We start from the raw sequence: 22,000 nt of genomic DNA, 5'->3' as shown, positions 1-22,000 counted from the left end.
ATGTAATATATTAGATGAATTTGGAACCCCAATCCTGAGTTTCAGTAGAAATTTTATTAAAAATAATCTGCATGCATTTTACTTCTCTATGAAATATATTCTATAATATATTAATCAGTGAAAATATCTTGAAATATAAAAGCAACAGGGGCAAGAAGTGAAAATTAGTACCATATTTTGCATAAAGCTACCGATGCTTAAAAAAATGGAAAAATGGAGGAAAATATCAGTATATTCTTCACATTTTAATAGTTTATAAATAATTCATTACTCCTGAGATTAAACAAATAAACAGTCACTATTCTTTAATTTGAGCACAGGGTCATTTTAACTGTCTCTTAATTAAATTATAAATATTTTTTCCCCCGAATGCATATTCACACTAACATATGTATTTTCTTTTAGGCATATCTGAAATTCTTCTATCCAATCTTTTAAAAGTTACCCGCTTACTGTAAACCTTTGTATTTTGTAGGCCCTGTAAGAAAATAGCACAGGTTCCTCGTTCTAAACTGAAAGGGAATACCAAAATCGAGAGACACAGGTTAAAAGACAAACGACTACAAAAGCAATACTTGCAAAACTGTTTGGTGTAAATCAACTGAACAACTCATGGGGGAAAAGGGAAAAAGGGAGGGGGGAGGAGGGAATGAGGGAGGAGGTAATAAACAGTACAAGAAATGTATCCAATGCCTAATGTATGAAACTATAACCTCTCCGTACATCAGTTTGACAATTAAAATTAAAAATAAAAAAGAAAATGGCACAGGTGAGTTCTCATAACAACTGAAAATATTACTACTTAGTACCTTTTAATAGTTTGTTTAATAGTTTGTTGTATTTCCAAATTGTCAGCATATTGGTTTGAATGCAAGAGTTGATAAAACTTTATAGTCTACCAAGATTATAATCATTTACTTTAGTTTTAATTTTGTAACCTTTATAATTAATCATAACCATTCCTTTTCCTAACAACATTGGACAAACCTAGGTCTAATTACTTTCTTCCATCATTTCAGTTTCAAACTTTGCAATGTATGCACCGTTAATCATTCAGTCATTCATTGCTTAGGCATGCAATTGGTATTGTAGCATAAAATGCAAGCCTTCTATAAGCTTCACCGTCTAATATTCACATTTCTTTTTTTTTTCAGTCCTGGGCCTTGGACTCAGGGCCTGAGCACTGTCCCTGGCTTCTTCCCGCTCAAAGCTAGCACTCTGCCACTTGAGCCACAGCGCCGCTTCTGGCCATTTTTTTTTTCTGTATATGTGGTGCTGGGGAATCGAACCTAGGGCCTCGTGTATCCGAGGCAGGCACTCTTGCCACTAGGCTATATCCCCAGCCCCTAATATTCACATTTCTAATGTCCACAATATCCACAGTACTAGAACTCATGGACAAAAGGAGAATGTTAGAATTTCAGTAATAACTTCTAGCTATGAAAAATACGAATTAGAGGAATTAGGAAAAATTCCCCAAACAGTGATGGCCTAACATATAACTCATATAAAAGAGAAACATGAAATACTCAAAATGAGGGAAAATAAAACTATATTTATCTATCTGCCTGTCTGTCAATTTCTTATCTATGTATCTGGATTCTAAATATATATGTAAATACATGTCTCATATACATATGAAAACAGTCACACATGTACAGTCATACATAACACAACAAATACAGATACATATATGTATATGTGTATATATACATATACACATATATACACATACACACATATATATACATATGCACATATATACATATAAATGGAATATAAACCAGTGTACCAGGGAGAGATGAAGAAATAATGGACAAATATGCAGATCTCTTTAGGGAGAAAGATCACAGCCCTCTCAGGAACTGAAATTAAATGATTAAAATACATTGAACTGGAAAACTTGAACAAAGAGAAGTTGTAACATTATAAATTGTCAAACACGTTGTAATATCTACTTTTTCAATGTTAATCACAAGTCACAGATTATCATGATGACGTTTATGTTTAATCTTCAAGCCTGTGGTATGAGATCTGGGTAAGAATATACCCCAACACAAACTGAAGTGTATTATTATTTTCAGGAATTGTGGAGATCAGTAATATTAGAGAAAGGTGTCCACACTGGTGTGTAAAAAACAGAAGAGATAGAAATTTGTGGGCTTGGTGGTATGTATTGATCAAATACAATGGGTTCACAAAGCAGGCTTTAAAGCTGTCCACCTGATTCTTAAAATAATAATTAGGGGAAATAATAATGAAAAAGGAGATTGTGGAAAGATAAAATCTCACTTTATGTTTACTTTGTGGAGAAATGCATGTAAGATGCTCTAGAAGCAATAAACCTTCCAGATTAGCCTAACCACAAACATATAATAAAATAATTGATTAAAAATCCATTTTGTTATCTGTAAATAGACTTGAAACATGTTCTTATAATTCAATAATGTATATTTACCACCAATGAATATTTAGTAAAGAGAAGGGAGGTAGATTAAATTTTTCAAGTTTTCCAACATAAAGGCCAGAACTAGTGGCATAATTAATAATACATAAAGAGAATATAACAATATTATAAAGGAATATTTGAGTTTTTCATTGTAGTTTTGACAAAAGTGAGTAATATATAAATAAAATATTGAATATGACATGTCATAAATTTTCTAAAATTTTCAGGCTGTTTGTTTAGAGGTATTTTTCAGTACTTTGGATGTGAGTTAAACAATCCACAAGGAGATCTGAGCTTGAGAGAAGACATTGCAGCCAAAACCAAACCAAACACCATAGCTGAAGAAATAGAGTGAGAAATAGTTCATGAATGAAATAAACTGAATACCCTACATGTCAAAAAGAAATATAGCAATACCTTTCAATGTAAGAAAGGATGGTTCTAATTTAAAAAATTCCCAACTTTCTTAGTGTGGTAAACTGTTTGCAGAAATTGTTTGTAAATCATTTTTCCTCATCCAAAAGGTTTCCTTAACTAACTTTTGCAACTTACTTCATACTACTTGTGACTTGATTGGCCAAGGAAACTTTATCATATTATCATGCCACATCTGAACTCAGTGTTCAAGAGACCTTACTGGTTTGCTTGTCTTTTCTTTCTCCTTCCTAATTTGAAGAAATGCAATATCTAACCTCAGTAATTAGAGAATTCCTAAACCAGAACATAAAGTGACCACAGTGCCAGTAAATGCATGGCTAAATTGACTACACACAACAGTAACTACCTGTTTTACAAGAAAAATCTTACAAAAATAATTAGCAATTGTTGTGTTGCCTTCTGTTCATGCAAAGTTTTTTTTTGAATGTGAGAAAGAAAATAGTAGAATCATATTGCTATGTCTATCATTTTGGTCATTCATAATTGGTTCATTATTATGGCATGTAGAAAATCTGATTAAATTCGTTTGGAAGAAAATAAAAGTTGGAAAATGACTAGGACATAACTACAACCTAGTTTCCTATTATACCCTGAGAAGTATCAAATACAGTAAGAGTGGATTGAGTAACACCATAAGCAGGGCAAAAGGAGTAAGATAGCCCAGAAGGGATTGGACATGTAGACAACCGCTGACATTTTACTCATATTGTAAATCCAAGTTATGCATAGAGAAATGAGAGGCTTCTTGGGAACTAAGACTAACGTGTCTCTGAGGCTATAATAAATTTCAAATCCAGAAAAGGAAATCTGCTGAAGCTATATGAGTTTACTAGCCTTATAAAAGTAAATTATGAAGACATTTGAAGTCAGGTTTCTAGAAAATAGCTAAACTTGTGTGCATATATAAAAATGCTTTGAGCACACAAATAGAATACATTTGCTTGATTATTTGTGTCATACCCTGGTCAACTTGCCAGGGAAAATGTCAGGCTACACAGAATCTATGTTCTCCAAGAAAAGTAATCTGGATTTTTAGGAAAAGTCACAATGGATGAGTTAACTGACAGACTGCATTGCATGCATTGATGTTGATTAATAACATACTGTTATAAAGATGACACAGGAGAACCTTTAAGACATTATCAAAATAATGTTTTTGTACATTTTCACCTTTCCCATGGGTTTTAGATCTTTTGAATAATAAAAAATATTTTAACATTTATTTTTGTTCTGGCCTTTCTGTATAATACACAGTACTAGATGCAGTTCACAGAAGGAATAAATAAATAGCTGGTGAATAAATAAATAAATGTGTCCCCTACTAACATAAACTTCCTTCCCATAATTCCTGGGATACAAGACCAAAGGGGTAAAGTTATATTGGATCATTATTTCTTTATACTGTCAAAAATAAAAGCACAATAAATAGACATAAAAGGTTTCGGGAAATAATTCATCTTTAAATGCTTTATACATCAAAATGGTGAGACAACGGACATAGGACACGAACTAATGCAATAGTGATACATACAAGACAATATGTTGTAAACTAACTGTACTACTTGGGAGGGGATTAAGGAGGAGGGAAGGTGGAAGAAAAAAGAGGGAGGAGGTAGCAAGTTTGGCAAAAAAAAGTACTCACTTCCTTATGTATGCAACTGTAACCCCTCTACACATCACCATGACTTTAAAATTAAATTCATAATGCTTTTATTTTAAATTTCAAGACAGAAAACTCACCTCAAAATTAACAAATATAGATATACACACAAACACAGATAGAGAGAGAGATCTTTAATCACACACACACACACACACACACACACACACACACAATCTCATTCTTCATGGAATTTGTTCAGGTAACTATTTTTAATTGTGACTGTTTTTCAAGTTGCCATAAAAGTAGAAAATACTAAATAATAGTACTATTTAGAATTTTAACTATGCAGAATATATATATATATATATATATATATATATATATATATATATACATTTATTTAGCTGGACAACAGAATGATAGTTCAAAAATCCTATTTAAACTAAATTATTATTTTTACTAAACTTTATGGTCCAAGAAGAAATTTAAAGATTACATAAATTTACCTTTTGGAAATATAAAGTAGCATTTTAGAAAACCTTGGATGGTCTTAGACATTCCTGGAAGCCAGCATAAGTGAGAAGTCAGAAGGAAGACACATTTGGAAATCGTGAGTAGGAGGTGGGGGAGAGTGGGTGGAACCTGGAAGTGAATGGCCTCTACAGCACCAGCAAAAGAAGAAAGCAGACTTCTGTCCCTGAATAATTCTTATTCAAACAAAGGTTCACTGGCTATAATTATATTGTTAAAGTACTTTCTACTTTCTAGAATGTCACAAGGGTTTTCATAATGGTTCTGTAACTTCTTTGTGGTAGACCAAATAATGGCAAAACACTAGATTAGAATCTACTTGTAACATACGTTACAGAAAGATAAACTTCTGGCAAATAGATCTGTATATAAGGAAAATGTTACAATATATGTGTTTTTCATTTTTAAGTATGACATTCTGTTGCTTTCTTTCAGGCAATTGCCCATAGCTGTTTCCATACACCCAAATTCTATAGTGATACTGAGCTATTCTTTTCTCTGTTCCATTGTCTGTATACTTTTATAATATATATTTTAAAGATAGGTGTTTTGTTTGTTTGTTTGTTTGTTTCTCCATAACTAGAGATTAAGGCTCTTGGACCTATCTCTCCTGGATTACCTCAAAACATAAATCTGTGGATCTCAGCTCTTTGAAGGTCTATGATTAGTCATGGACCACCAGCATCCAGAAAGAGTTATTTAAAAAAAAATAAGAAAAAGGAAGAGGCAAAGCTTATTCTAACTATAAATAGTGAATATTTATTTGATGTTTAATATTGGCATTGGACTCTAAGTGATCTCTCTATAGCAGGAGACATACAACATCCTTTCTTTACATCCTTTAGCTTGTTAGGTAAGTAATCTATGGGTTTGTGCAGGCTGGTTTTGACTTTTTAGTTATTCCTTCCAAGCAGATGAGACTAAGTGAATGCCCTGATATTCTCATTTTACACTGCTTCACAAGTATTCTTTCAAGTTGATTCAAGATTAGTAATCTACTTGTTGCTGTAGACTGTGGCAGCATGTAGATCCCCAAGTTCTCTCATGAGGTTTCCTTCCCTGTGCAGAAAGCATGAGTCCAGTCACAGGGATTTGGAGGTAAAAGAATCTTTACTAGAAGTTTAGGAGAAAAATTTTAGGCCACTGATGCTCACCTCCTTGGCAGGAATTATGTAGTTACTAGAAAATTTTGTTTAGGTCTCTTTGAAGTAAGTTGTTCTAATAATTAAGCATAGTTTTTTTTTTTTTTAATCTCTCTGGCTTTATTTCCATGAGATGCTTCTGTGCATAGCTAACTCTATTTCTATCTCTCCGCCATGGTGTACATCCGCCATGGTGTACAGTGATGCATTCAGGGCCTTCTCTAGGATACTCCTACCAACTCCTAGAACCACCAGTAGTATGAACTGAAAAACCTCCTTTCTTTGCAACATAACCATCTTAAGGTATTTTACTGTAGTAACTAAAATCCATGTTGTGAAAGATGAGGTTTTCTTTTTTTTTCTTTTTTTTTTTCTTTTTTTTTGGCCAGTCCTGGGCCTTGGACTCAGGGCCTGAGCACTGTCCCTGGCTTCCTTTTGCTCAAGGCTAGCACTCTGCCACTTGAGCCACAGCGCCACTTCTGGCCGTTTTCTGTATATGTGGTGCTGGGGAATTGAACCCAGGGCCTCATGTATACGAGGCAAGCTCTCTTGCCACTAGGCCATATCCCCAGCCCCATAATGAGGTTTTCTTCATCCTGTAGCAAATTAGAAATTAAATCCATGTGCTTCACTTCTCTTTTTCCTTGTTAACAAAACACATCCAAAAAGTTTATACATCTCCTCTCTTCTCCTTTCTTTCCTTTTAGGTGAGTAGTCATGAGAGAAGAGAGAGGACAAAATTGTGCATCCTACACAAAGAATAAAAGATAAGTTCTCTAATTGATATATTGGAAGTCTATTAATTTACAGTAAGATGGAGTTATGTGGAACTTCTATACTTGGAAAAGAAAATTCTTGAAAGGAATACTCAAAGGCTTATTTGTTTGGTCCCCAGCTTATCTGACAAATAGAATAATTTGACCAATAGAGTTGTGTTAGTTGAAGTAGATATGAAAAGTCCAGTTTACAAAGTCTGACTATATCTTACAAATTGTGAAATATGGTAGTAACTATGATCTTCAACTTTAGGCTTTAGCTATATAAATGTATAGAGAAATAAATATTCAGTTAATTTATGGCAACTATGTTTGAGGCAGTTTGCTGTTTATGTGTACTAAAAGTTAGAGCCCTATTTCCAGAATATAGCATTTCAGGATTAAACATTTTCTAGGAATAAACTACTTGATTTACAGTTGAATCAATGCTTTTATTTCTTAATAATCTTTTATCTCAGCTGTTCTTTTGTTATGTAAATTATTAGTCAAGTAGTATTACATTTATATCTCCCCCAGGTTAAGTTATTGTTTAATATGAATTATAAATGTCATGTCAGATTAAAGTCACTGTCAAAAATTCATGAGTTTTGTGAAAAGTTTGCTTTCTCCTTAAAAAGGAGTAAATTGATATAATATATATTTAAAAATATATTTTCATATATCCATAATGATAACCAGTGCTATGATTAATATAGTTGTGCTGGTGGCTTTACTGTGGTCCAACCCAGATACTCCTCAGTAGATTAGTGAATCAAGAAAGTATGATATATATAAACAATGGAATTCTATGCTCTATCAGAAAGAATGACATTGGCCCATTCATAAGAAAATGGAAGGACTAGGAGAAAATCATACTATCATAAGTGAGCCAGACCACAGAAACATGGACTCTATTGTTTCCATCATAGGAAATAATTGGTACATTTCTAGGATAGTCATAGCAGAAGATCACAATAACTCAATAGCTATGCCCTTATGAACACATAAGATGATGCTCAGCAAAATGAACTCCCAAGTTATGGAAACAAGTGGTATATCGTTGTTGTTATTTTCAACATGCCATGTGAAATATGTTCTTTTTTTGTATTTCTTTCCTGTGGTTTTACCCCTGATATCACTATAACTGATTTTAGTACCCTGGATATCCTAGGTATGTGTATTAGAACTAGAGAAGGGAAAGAGAATACCAAAATCGAGAGACAAATGATAAAAAGACAAACCAATGCAACAGTAATACTTACAAAACTATATGGTAAAAAACAACTGTACAACTCATGGGGGGAAGGGAAATGGGGAAGGGTAGGCAGAGAAAAATGAGGGAGGAGGTAGCAAGTTGGAAAATAAATGTACTCACTGTAATCCCTGTGTACATCACTTTGACAATAAAGAAATGGAAAAAATATATAGTTACACATTTTGGTGTATTTAAAAACTCAACGAATATAAGGGTGAATCGGCAAATAATTTTGTTCCGTTCACTTTGTTGTATTTTTTGTTTTTTATCATCATTGTAAAGATGAGTGGTTACAGTTACCTATGTCATGAAACAGTACATTGCCTGTTTATACAATGTCACCCTTCCTTCACTCCCTCCTAGTTCCCCCCCCCCCTTCCCGACCCACAAGTTGTATAGTTCATTTTCAACATGGTGTCCAGTGTCTATAATTCTGAATTTGTTTACCCACACTTTATTTCTGAACACTCATGTTTTTTTTTGTTGTTGTTGTTTGTTTGTTTGTTTTTTGGCTAGTCCTGGGCCTTGGACTCAGGGCCTGAGCACTGTCCCTGGCCTCTTCTTGCTCAAGGCTAGCACTCTGCCACTTGAGCCACAGAGCCCCCTCTGGCCGTTTTCCATATATATGGTGCGAACTGAGAGCTTCATGTGTAGGAGGCAAGCACTCTTGCCACTAGGCCATACTCCCAGCCCACTGAACACTCATGTTTGATGGTTGAATGCTCACTGAATTATGTGAAACAAAATAAGTTAGCTAAAACCTCAATTTGTTAAGGTAGAAGCTGAGTTCTTTTTTTTTTTTTTCTCATTCATTGTCAAAGGGATGTACAGAGAGGTTAGAGTCTCATACATTAGGCCTTGGGACATTTCTTGTACTGTTTGTTACCTCCTCCCTCATTCTCCCCTACTCCCTTCCCACTCCCCCCATGAGTTGTTCAGTTGGTTTACACCAAATGGTTTTGCAAGTATTGCTTTTGGAGTCATTTCTCTTTTTTTTTTTTTTTTGTCAAACTGATGTAGAGAGATTACAGTTTCATATGTTAGGCATTGTACACATTTCTTGTACTGTTTGTTACCTCCTCCCTCAGTCCCTCCTCCCCACTCTCCCTTTCCCTCCCCCCCCCCATGAGTTGTTCAGTTGATTTACACCAAACAGTTTTGCAAGTATTGCTTCTATAGTTGTTTGTCTATTTTACCCTGTGTCTCTCGATTTTGGTATTCCCTTTCAGTTTCCTACTTCTAATACCAGTATACACGGTTTCCAATGTACTCAGATAAGATACACAGATAGTGCAGGTACAACCACAGGAAGGGGATGCAAGAGGGTCATCAGTAATAGAAGCTACGGTTTCACAACACATGTTGAACGTAATTCCAGCAGTGATAAAACAGTCTTTTCCATAACATGGAGTTCATTTCACTTAGCATCATCTTATGTGTTCATAAGGGTATAGCTATTGGGCTCTTGTGATCCTCTGCTGTGACAGCCTAAACCTGTGCTAATTATTCCCTATGAGGGAGACCATAGAGTCCATATTTCTTTGAGCCTGGCTCACTTCACTTAGTATATTTTTTTCCAAGTCCCTCCATTTCCTTATGAATGGAGCAATGTCATTCTTTCTGAAAGAGGCATAAAATTCAATTGTGTATATGTACCACATTTTGCTGATCCATTTGTATACTGAGGGGCATCTGGATTGGTTCCATATTCTAGCTATGACAAATTGTGCTGCGATGAACATTGTTGTGCGGTGGCTTTAGTATGTTCTTGCTTGTGGTCTTTTGGGTAAATGCCCAAAAGTGGGGCTTCTGGGTCATAGGGGAGCTCTATGTTTAGCCTTGTGAGAAATCTGCAGAGTGGCCAAACCAGTTTACATTCCCACCAATAATGAAGTAGGGTTCCCTATTGGTCACATCTCCTCCAACATTTATTATTGTTAGTTTTCTTGATATATGACATTCTTACTGGGGTGAGATGGAATCTCAATGTTGTTTTGATTTACATTTCTTTTATGGCCTGTGATGTATAGCACTTTTTCATATGTCTCTTGACCATTCTCATTTCCTCATCAGAGAAGTCTCTTTGTAAGTCTTTAGCCCACTTGTTGAGAGGGCTATTGGTTCTTTGTAGCTTTGTTTTGGAGGAATGTATTTTTTTTTTTTTAGTTCTGCATAAATTTTAGATATGAGGCCTTTGTCCATTGTATGGCCGGTAAAGATCTTTTCCCAATCTGTCCACTTTCTGTTTATCTTGTGAGCTATGTCCTTTGCCCTGCAGAAGCTCAGAAGTTTGATGCAGTCCCATTAATTTGTCCATCCTTTCTTTGATTTGTAGCATTTCTGGGTGTTTGTTAAGGAAGTTCCGTCATGTGCCAAGGAGCCCAAGTGTTTCTAGTACTCATTCCTTTAGTGTTTTCAGGGTATCTGTTTTAATTTTGAGGTCTTTGATCCATTTGGAATTGATTTTGGTGCAGGGTGATATGTAAGAATCTAGTTTTAGTTTGTTGCATGTTTTGAACCAGTTTTGCCAGCACCATTTGTTAAAGAGGCTATCTTTTTTCCTGACTAAGTTTTAAGCTCCTTTATCAAAGATTAAGTAGGAATAGTTCTGTGGGTTCATTTCTGGGTCTTCAGTTATGTTCCATTGGTCTTCAAGCCTGTTCCGGTGCCAATACCAAGCTGTTTTTATTACTATAGCTTTATCATACAGCTTGAAATTTGGTATTGTAATTCCTCCAGCACTGTTCTTTCTACTTAGGATAGTTTTTGCTATTCTGGGTCTTTTATTGTTCCATATGGATTTCTGGATTGCTTCCTCTATTTCATTAAAAAACAGTGTTGGGATCTTATTGGGTATTGCATTGAATTTGTAGATAGCCTTTGACAATATTGCCATTTTGATTATATTAATCCTCCCATCCAGGAGCATGGGAGGTTTTTCCATTTCCTTAATTCTGCCTTAATTTTGTTTTTCATGTTTTTAAAGTTCTCACCATAGAGGTCTTTCACTTCTTTGGTTAAGGTTATTCCTAGGTATTTTATGTTTTTTGAGGCTATTGCAAAAGGAGTTGCTTTCCTGATTTCAGCCTCAGCATTTGGGTCATTAGCATATAGAAAGGCCATTGATTTTTGTGGGTTTGTTGGAAAATCTGGGATTGCAAGGAACACTCCTGAATATAATAAAGGCAGTTCATGACAAACAAACAGCAAGCATAAGTCTAAGTGGTGAAAAACTAAAGATATTCCCTTTAAAAATCAGGAGCAAGACAGGGATGTCTGCTCTCTCCCCTTCTCTTCAACATAGTACTAGAATTCCTAGCTAGAGCAATTAGACAAGAAGAAAATATAAAGGGGATCCAAATAGGAGAAGAAGTTAAACTTTCTCTCTTCGCAGACAACATGATCCTATACCTAAAGAACCCCATAGACTCTACTCCCAAGCTACTAGAGCTGATCCAAAACTTTAGCAAAGTTGCAGGATATAAAATAAACCCTCAAAAATCAATGGCCTTTCTTTTCATTTGTCTTTTTATCCTTTGTCTCTAGAATTTGATATTCCCTTTCACTTTCCTATTTCCAATACAGTATATACAGTTTCCAATGTACTCAGATAACATACAGTGATAGTGCGGGTACAACTACAGGAAAGGGATACAAGAGGATCATCAACAATAGAAGCTACAGTTTCACATGGCATGTTGAAAGTAATTACAACAGTGATGTAACAGACATTACGATAACATGGAGTTCATTTCACTTAGCATTATCTTATGCATTCATAAGGGCATAGCTATTAGGCTCTTGTGATCCTCTGCTGTGACCAAAAGAAGCAGTAGTGACCTAGTTTATTCTGATATGAAATTTAGGAAATGGCATTGATGTGTGTGATTATACACAATACCTATTTTCCTAATTGTAGATATTTTCTCATTTTTCAATCTAATTATATTAAACCAAAGGAAATTATTTTCTGTAGTAGGTTGTTGTTATGCCATAAATGACTTCTCATGAGAAATTTAATAAAATCTAACCTTTATCTCCAAAATATCATGACCACTAAAGCATAACAAATATCATAAATATCATAAGTAAGACTTAGCTTACTAAAAGTTAATTCAGATTAAAACGTGCAAGCACATTTCTTTTGAATACAGAGTCATTTCTGCTTTGTCTTAAATGCAGACACTGGTCGTGAAACTATCCGTTTAAGATGAAATATGAGTTTTCCGCAGTATTGAGCTCCAAGTTACTCCAATCAAGTGATATATTATATGTGAGATTGAAATTGAATTAGAAGAAGCCAAGGGGATACAATTTTATTTTCAGATTTACTGGTAAACATTGTGCATTTGTTGAAATGTCCACAGTTTTTTTCTCTATATTGTGCTTATTTCATTCAAGAACCTTATCTTATGCTGATAGATGTGTTCCGTACATTTTTCACTTGATGTGAAAACCTCTTCATCCTCTTTCTCTCATTTAATGAATCGGTGCTCTAAAATAGCATTAGCACTACAAAGCTTCAACAGAGCTTGAATAATGCTTAAATGGTATGTAAGATATGCTATCATAATAGGTAAAATATTTATTGAGCATAGAGTGAGCAAGCATAGACCTGAAGAATGTGGCTTTGTGTATTTAGTAGCTAGTTAAATCCATTTATCATTTACTCTATTAAGCAAATTTGTATAGTCATAATTATTTCAGAAAGTATAGAGAATTTAAAGCAAAAATATTCCAGTAAATGCTTACAACAGAAATACAATCAACATATAGATTTTAAAGCCATAAAAATAAATATTTTGTCAAAATATGGGTTGCATATGAATATATACTGAAAGAAACATTAAATACATATATAGGGGTATAGTATGCATATATGCAGTATGTTTACCATATACAGATATGTGTATATGGTATCTATACAAAATAATTCTCTGACATTTTTAATGATACTCTTTGACTCTTTCAACATAGAAATGTTGTAGTATTTTAAATAAAATAGTAATTGAAGATGAATTCTTTTTTTTCTTTTTTTTTTTTGGCCAGTCCTGGGCCTTGGACTCAGGGCCTGAGCACTGTCCCTGGCTTCTTCCCGCTCAAGGCTAGCACTCTGCCACTTGAGCCACAGCGCCGCTTCTGGCCGTTTTCTGTATATGTGGTGCTGGGGAATCGAACCTAGGACCTCGTGTATCCGAGGCAGGCACTCTTGCCACTAGGCTATATCCCCAGCCCTGAAGATGAATTCTGTATAATACAAATAAATTGTCATAGATAGGTAATACAAAAAGGGTTAACTTGCTTAAATTATGTTAATTATGAAGTAAAATGAATTTTACAATGAAAATTACAAAGAATGAAGGTTCTTAGAATTAAAGCAACTAAAAGCATAATACAAAATAAAAATAAATTACCTAGTGATAAAATGTAAAATTAATAACTTAAAAATTAATATATGACTAGTAGTATATATATCCTTACTAAAGCAATTTCTAAATGTGTGCATCACACACACACACACATAAGGAATTCATGGTGGAAACAATAAAAACATAGCAAAGGTGGAAATTAACTCACTTTGGACAGTAAATAACAGATCAAGAAACTTGAAAATACATAAAAATGTGGATATGAAGGGCAGAATAAATAAGGGTGGGTACGCAATGCGCACTCTGGAGCTTGAACTCTGGGCTGGGTGCTATCTCTAAGCTTCTGTTGTTCAAGGCTAGCACTCTACCAATTGAGAAACAGCTTCGCTTTCAGATGTTTTAGTAATTTGAGAAATAAGAGTCACAGACTTTCTGACTCAGACTGGCTTTGGGCTGTGATTTTCAGATCTGTTTCCTCTATAGGTAGGATTACAGATGTAAACCACCCACTCCTGGCTTAAATAGCTTTTTATATGCGTATATTTATGAGCAGAATAAAAAAGCAACAACAAACACATGATTGTAAATTTCATATAAGAAATGTAGGTGAAAACAACTGTCATATCAGACTTATTTTACCTAATAAATTATATTTATAGTGGTGCAAACATCCAGTACATGATGCCGCCTCTGAAAATGTACTGGAGCTCTTGGCTAGCATTATGGGGCAATATTTGAAGCCAAACCAAACAAAATTTCAGTATTATAACAAAGCAAATCTCAGTACAGGTTTCATAGATAATTACTTCCAGCAATCCTTGTAAATTCAATAAATCAATAACTACAATATATGATATCAACAAAACTGCAGAGTGTAGAATTAATATTAAACATCAATTATAATTCAATAGAGAAAACACCAAAATTTCAAGACCAAAATTTTAGAAAGATAGCATTTGTCATACACTCCATCAAATAAATCAGGTGAGACTAAATTCAATAAAAATGTCCAAGCCATGAGAAAAGAACAAAATATTTTTCACGTCATTAATGAAGTCAAATGAAATAGAAGAGATATATAATATTTACTCTTTATAAAATTACATTGTATATAGGCAACTTTTCCAAAATCAAATATTTGATATGATTCCATTGTACCTGTTGTATAACCTCTTGTTTTGTTGAGATATTTCTCTTTGGAAAATTCAGACATCTCCTAAATTGTGTAGCACAAAAGTTCAAGAATAGATAGGTTAAACTTGAAATTCCCCAATAGTGAACTTGCCATGACACAAAAAATACAAAATCAAATATTCGGTAACACAAGACAGAGCAAGGAAATAATGGAGAGCCACTTCCAGTAATGCACAAATTCTCTCTAAGTAGTGAAAAGCTACCATTCATGGTGGAAAATATAAAGGATGCTATAAATATGGGATTCAAACTAGCTAAAAAATTTACTCTTGGTTATTTTTTCTATTTTTCCACTCATGATACTTGTTCTCAGTCTTCTTCTATCCTTTTGTTACCTACGGAAGTTGACTTTCCCACACTGTTTTAAAGGGTCTTTCCTATTCTCTGGACTCTGGTTAGGTTGAAAAAAATTGTAAGTTCCAGGAGCTCAAAAGGTCATAGTAGAGAAATGTAGCTATATAGCTTTAGCAATGTCTATCAGATCAGACAATAATGGGAGTGATTAATGGACTCCTTTTCTTTATTCAGATGAGTATCAGACCCTTCAGATTACAGGTGACTGACTTCACACTGCCTGCTAAAACCTACTACCTCAGCTTTCCTTCTTTGTTCCTCTGATTCTGTTTATATTTCTGGAATATACGTTTTTCATTAAGCACTTTTCTAAATATAAAATTGGATTGCAATTTTGATGACTAAAATATGACAGTTTCAAGCCTCATATCTTCCCTAAACCTTGTGTTCCTTATCTGTAAATCAGAGAATAAGGTTCATACTTTCTCCTTTCTGCTTATATAAGTTAAATCATGTAATACCTACCCATGTGCTTACTTCAGACGCACCCCATATCCATGTATAAATATGTATGACTGGATGAGGTATCATCAGCCTCTATATAGAAACAAATTTTCAGGAGGGTTGTTTCATCAAGTTCCTCATGACAATTAGCACTGTGAGTAGTAGACCTAAATAATATTCACTATACTGGGGTATCTCTTTCCTTGGGTTTCTGACTTGCTTTGCTAGCTGGTCTTTTGATCTGTGGTGCTTTGTGTTGTATTGTTAAGTTCCAATGAGCTGTTACAAATTTAGCTTACCCAGGTTAGAAGTGTCCATTTTGACATTTGGGGATACAAGTATGAAATTAGAAACTTCCCTAATGTGGCTATGTATCTTATTTCTTAACCAGACCTCCCTTTGTATCTTAAAATGAAACTGTTATTGAAAAGGACTGTGATAAATGGATTGTATGAGTTAACTAAGCCTTGACCCAGGACCTGAACAACAGATTGAAGAACGACCGCCTTAGGAGGCATGGGATAAACATACAGTCATTATTCCTGAAGCAGAAAGCATTAATTAGCTGGGAGAAGGAAAAGATAGTTATGAACAAGGAAGAAGTAAATAAAGAAGCCATTATAAGGTTGGATAAGGTCTACTCTCCCCGGAATGGGTGGCTTACAGGGATATTGTGCTGTTTTTCCCATTGGTCTGCTGCAACAGAGAGCTGATTCTCTGCAAGGGAAGAACAGCCCATGCCACTCATGTGGCATAGCAAAGGTCAGATTCAAACCCCCCTGCATCCCAGGGTTATTAAACTCTACACTATCATTTCCCTAGTGATGCCAAATTGAAACTTTCTGAAGAAATATTATTCTGTAAAGACATTTATACCTTTTACCTTAGCATAGTTCCCTTCCACCCAGGAAGAGGAGAAAACAAGAAAGAAACTGAAATAAATCTCCACACTATGATCCAATTAGACATCTAAAATTTATTACAAAAATTCATATAGCAGAAGGATGAACATTGCTTAATTGTATTGTTTACTCTGTGACACAAGGTTGTAGATTTTAAGGCAAAAATCTCCAGAAATATACAAACTGGCCATGCTTCATATACTTAATCCTTACAGCTAAAATTGCACTTATGCACAGAGATCACATATGTTTAAACATAGGAGTATACTCTTAAAGGAACTACAGCAATACAGTAACATTATTTCCTTGGCTATGCCACACATGATCATATTATTATGAGCCTTAACTCTCCCATAATGAACCCCATACTGGCCGATAAACAATGTGAAAAAAAATATCCCTTTGTTTTTTTAATTGGCATAACAATTTGGGATCTAACAATAATCCTTAAAGAAGTTATTTAACAGCCTCATTAAAATCGAGAGACAAAGGATAAAAAGACAAACCAATGCAACAGCAATACTTACAAGACTATATGCTGTAAACCAACTATACAACTCATTGGGAAGAGAGGGAAATGGGAGATGGGGTACGGAGGAAAATGAGGGAGGAGGTAACAACTTGGATAAGAAATGTACTCATTGCCTTGCATATGAAGCTGTAACCCCTCTCTACTTCACTTGGACAATAATGAAAAAAACAGTATAAAAATAAATTAAAACAGGGTTTCCCAGATTCTCATACAAGGCCTATCTGAAGAAGTAATTATTCCTCTGTGCCAACTGATTCTCCATTTCACAACCCAATTTGGTGGATCTTAAATTGGAAAATAATCAGTAATATTCATTGTGGATTACAGAAACCAAAATGCAATACTGCCATCTACCCAAGCACATTTTTCCATAGTACTTGAAATTGTGAGCTCAATCTAGTCAGTATGGAATATACATCATATTAGATATTTGGCTGGTTGTTGTATGAAAGGAGAGAAGGTTAGCACTCCCCTTGACAAGGATGGAAAAAGCCCTTGGGCCTGACAACACGCATACGGTTAGATCTTTGGCTGATAGGTGGTTTTGAGTGCCTTCAACACCTGCCTCTCAGGTCCAGACTGCTTTTGTGTTTAAAGTGATTTTTGCTATGGCTTATATCAATGTCCTTGTTAATGCACATAGCCTCTCAGGAAATAGCATAACCACTTCAATGTTTTTCAAGGTCACAGTTGTTACATTGTTTTGATAACATCATGATCTAGGCACATTTCTGTGACAAACTTGCACTGAGGAAACCTGCATTCATAGAAGAGCTCATAGGAAGAAGTAAAGCCAGAGGATGGGTTGTTAAATTTGGTAGGCCTTGACTTACACAGAGTACAAAGCCACGAACCTTGGTGAAATTTCTGAAAATAAGTCAGTAAACCAAAGGATGCTCTATACTGAAATGGTCAAGAAACATGTTAACATTTGGAGAAACCAGGGTTAAAATAAGCCCTTCATTTTTTCTGCTACTTTGCTTAGGAGACCATAAATTCCTTATTTGCACCAATGTTTAGAAATGATATATGAACAGAGCATCCTCCAACATAAAGCTTTAGAATCTATGTAAACTGCAATTTAGCAAACCATACCTTAGTCTTCTCAAAAGTTCCATCAAGTAAGAGTAGTAGACAACTGCTGTCATATCTCTTTGTGACTGGAGTGACAGTTTAGGCAATAAGTCGTCTAATGAGTTCTATTTTTTTACTTAAGGTAAGTAGGTAATTTACTATTGTTTTGCTAATTCTTTGTTTACCTAAGTATTTGTAAAAAGTGGAGTTGGAAGATATGGAGAGAATAATGAAAAAGGTGATATTAATATGAATGGTACTCACACTGACATGTTGAAATGCACTCCATTGGTGCTGGCAAAAATATTGGTAGCATGATATATAACAATGTCTGGGCCCCCATCACCAAGATATTCTATTCACTTCCTCAGTGAAATGTCAGATTTTCTAGAGTCGAGTAGTGTTTAGTCTACAGTATGGAACCACCTTTTAGGAAAGTAATTTACCATTTGATGATGAATTTACATAGAACTCCTCATGCCATTGAAGTAGTAGCGAATTATTTTACCTAAAGAGGTACATGTTTAAGGTATCCATATGATGTCATCAAATCAATGATTTGTACTCTGTGTGAATCAAGGACTATTCAACTTAACATTCATCAGTTAGTAATGATATTCATTCTACATCAATAATCAAAACAATGCTCTTTCCATGTAAACAATACATGGGGAGTTGATAGACTACCTGATGAAAGTCCTTGTCATTCTGACTATTCTAAATCTTGGGGTCTATTAGTCACAACTTAATATAAAACATATGCAGCTATTAGGTATTTTTTTATATTTTCATATTAAAGCAACCTGTTCAACAGCATCAGGTCTGCTTTAAGCTTTGACTTTTATTCAAAATAATTGTAATTTAAATGAACATTTTTTTCTTTGCTTTGTTTCCAAATGGCTTTATTCACTTTAAAATGTACACTTAAGAGCTGGGGATATGGCCTAGTGGCAAGAGCACTTGCTTCGTATACTTGAAGCCCTGGGTTCGATTCCCCAGCACCACATATACAGAAAATGGCTAGAAGTGGCGCTGTGACTCAAGTGGCAGAGTGCTAGGTTTGAGCAAAAAGAAGCCAGGGACAGTGATCAGGCCCTGAGTCCAAGGCCCAGGACTGGCAAAAAAAAAAAAAAAATGTACACTTAAATTCAATTTCTGTCAAAAAAAAATCCACAGAGCATGCACACATTTTTCTTTCCTAGAAAAATAGCATTCTAATGAAAAAGAAACTAAGATTGAAATCTGAAGAAGCACCCTACAATCCAATAGTTCAGGATAAATAGCCTAAAAATCTATCTAACTTCAGCACATTCATATTAGAAAATCAAAGGGAACATCAGATTGAAAGTAGAAAAAGTTCTAGTTATTAATAAGCAGTGATGAGTTTACCTTTTAGGCTTTCTTTCTGTGAATCTATGCAGATGTTCTCAAACTCTTTTAGAGTTCAATTACCTTCTGTGTATAAAGTTTCAAATTGCTTTTGGATTTCATATGCATCGGCAACCTTGCTTGCTCCTTTTTAAGAAATATTTGGAGAGGAAAGAATGATTCCAGCTGTGCTTGAGGAAGCTGCAGATTCTGTCTGGCTCTGTCTCTTAAATCCTGAAGGCTCTGCTTATGATGATCCAGGAACTGGTAGTGACTGAATTTTGGCATCCAGGAACCATTAGAAAACTTGCTCCTTACCTGGGACAGAGGACAAACGTTCACATCCTCAACTTCATTATGGGTGGGCAAAGCCAACACTTTGAAGCGCAAGGATTTCTGGTATTTCTGGAAATTGGGGGCACATCTCTGGCAGCTGCAGCTTTATGTGCATGACGTGGGCTTCCTTTATGGACAGCCGGCTACCATCCTCAGAAATCTGACGCTTTGAAGACCGGGTATTTGAGTTTGTGTCGGATGAATGAGTTTGATGTGAGTTGTTTTTTTTTTTTTTTTTGTTTGTTTGTTTGTTGTTTTCAGTGTCCCTACTCCAGGCACCTCAAGCACCTGTGTCTAAGGAATTTGTTGATGGACATCTTCAGTCCTTAGCCTTGAGGAGCCCTACTGATGCCCAGTTCTCAGCAATCCTGCCCATCCAGAGCCAGTGCCCCAACTCAACTTCTTCAGTTTTATGGAAACTACATCCTCATCGCTGCACTGCAGAACCTCCTGAGCCACACTGCCAGGTTGGTCCATTTATGACAAGGGGTCTATATTGGCCCTCTGGAGAGCTACCACCCTCAACATCGGTGGCTAAGGAACAGAGACTCTGAGAGATTTTCTCGGGTTCACTCTGCATTGGCACAAGCATTGAGAGACATGGGGACAACCCAGAAAGTCCCGATCATTATCAATTTCTGCCATCTCTGAAACAAGTGCCTGGGGCTTGAGGGTTCCTGGGTGGTCACATAGCAGGCTCTTCTTTGCTTTTCTTTACTTCCTGTGTAGTCTGTCACCTATCTCTTGGAATCTTTTCTCAGCATCAGAAATGAAACTGGACAGAAGTGGATTCTTCAGGGGGTACAAATGCCAAACATCAGTGTGGTCTGAAGAGAAAGGGTGTGTGGTCCTGAGCTTTTCAGTTCTATCATAGCTCTGAGTGCTTTTGGTGTACATCTGTCTGTGCACATGCCATTGGGAATCTGGAGTCAATTCAGCACAGAAAGCACTTGAGCAGGATCATGTTTTTCTTGTAAGCAAACCTCTAATTTGTGGGGCAATCTTTTACTATCTATGATTTACTGAATCAATCAAAAATGAAAAGAAAGGCAAAGGAAAAGAAAAAAGAAAAGAACAGTGACAGTTAAGTACAATAGATTCTGGTGAGGAGAAGGAAAGTGGATAGAGAGATTAATAAAGGGGTTTGGTTGTGCATGATACATTTTATACCTGTGTAAAATGTCACAATGAATCCCTGCTTTGTAAAATAAAAGTATGCTAATAAAAAATTGTTCAAGAAAGATAATCTGAGGAGCTATTTGTGCAATGACTTTGAATATGAATAAGAAGTAGATTTTATTTGTACATGGAATAATCTAGTGCAGTGGAAAGGCCATGGGACCTAACCCAGTGACAGGAGAGGGTCAGTGATTTAACTGCATCACTGTTTTTGCCCATTAACTTTGTGTGATTCCTTGTCATCCAATCACCTCATGTTTACTGAACCTCCTGAGTATCTCCACCATTTCTACTAGAAACTAACAAAAATCAATACAAAAGTGAAAGAAATTAATCTCACTGGAATTGGTTTCATGAACTAAATTAGAACATAAAATACACACCAGGTTTGGTAGTGCATACCTGTAATCCTAGCTACTCAATAGGTTGAGATATGAGCATTGAGATTAAAAGCCAGGCCAGGCAGAACGTCTGTGACAGTCTCCTCTTCAATTAACCACCACAAAACCATAAGTGGATGGATCCATGGCTCCATTGGTAGAAAATTAGCATTCAAAAATGATCTCAAATATAATGCCCAGACCCTTATTTCAAACTCCAGTTCTGGCACACACATACACACACACACACACATTCACACACATACAAACATACATACATGCACACACACACAACTGAAAATACATTCACAGATAACTGAAACACAAATAAGAAAAAATACTCTGTTTTGTTTGTTTGTTTTGCTGGCCATGGGACTTGATTTCCACACATAGGTGCTGTCCCTGAACTCTTTTGCTCAAGGCCACTCCTCTACCACTTTGAGCTACAACTCCACTACCTATATTCTGGTGGTTCAACCAATGCAACAGCCATACTAACAAGACAATAAGCTGGACGTGGACTTTAAAACTTGGTGTGTGGGGTGGGAGGAAAATGAGGGAGTGGTTAACAATATTTGAAACAAAATGTACTCATTACCTTACATATGTGATGGTAACCCTTCTGTACATCACTGTGACAACTAAATTAAACTTAAAAAGAAAAAAGAAAAGAAAACAACAAAAAAGGAATCTCA

General features: G+C 35.4%; 1 pseudogene; it reads left to right on the top strand.

Moving 5' to 3' along the window:
* The first annotated feature begins 17,406 nt into the window (after nt 1-17,406).
* Nucleotides 17,407-17,554, top strand: LOC125360302 (annotated as a pseudogene).
* The last annotated feature ends 4,446 nt before the right edge of the window (nt 17,555-22,000 follow it).

The sequence above is a fragment of the Perognathus longimembris genome, chromosome 11 (assembly GCF_023159225.1).
Source record: "Perognathus longimembris pacificus isolate PPM17 chromosome 11, ASM2315922v1, whole genome shotgun sequence".
NCBI classification, from domain to species: Eukaryota; Metazoa; Chordata; class Mammalia; order Rodentia; family Heteromyidae; genus Perognathus; species Perognathus longimembris.
This window is presented reverse-complemented; position numbering and strand designations above follow the sequence as displayed.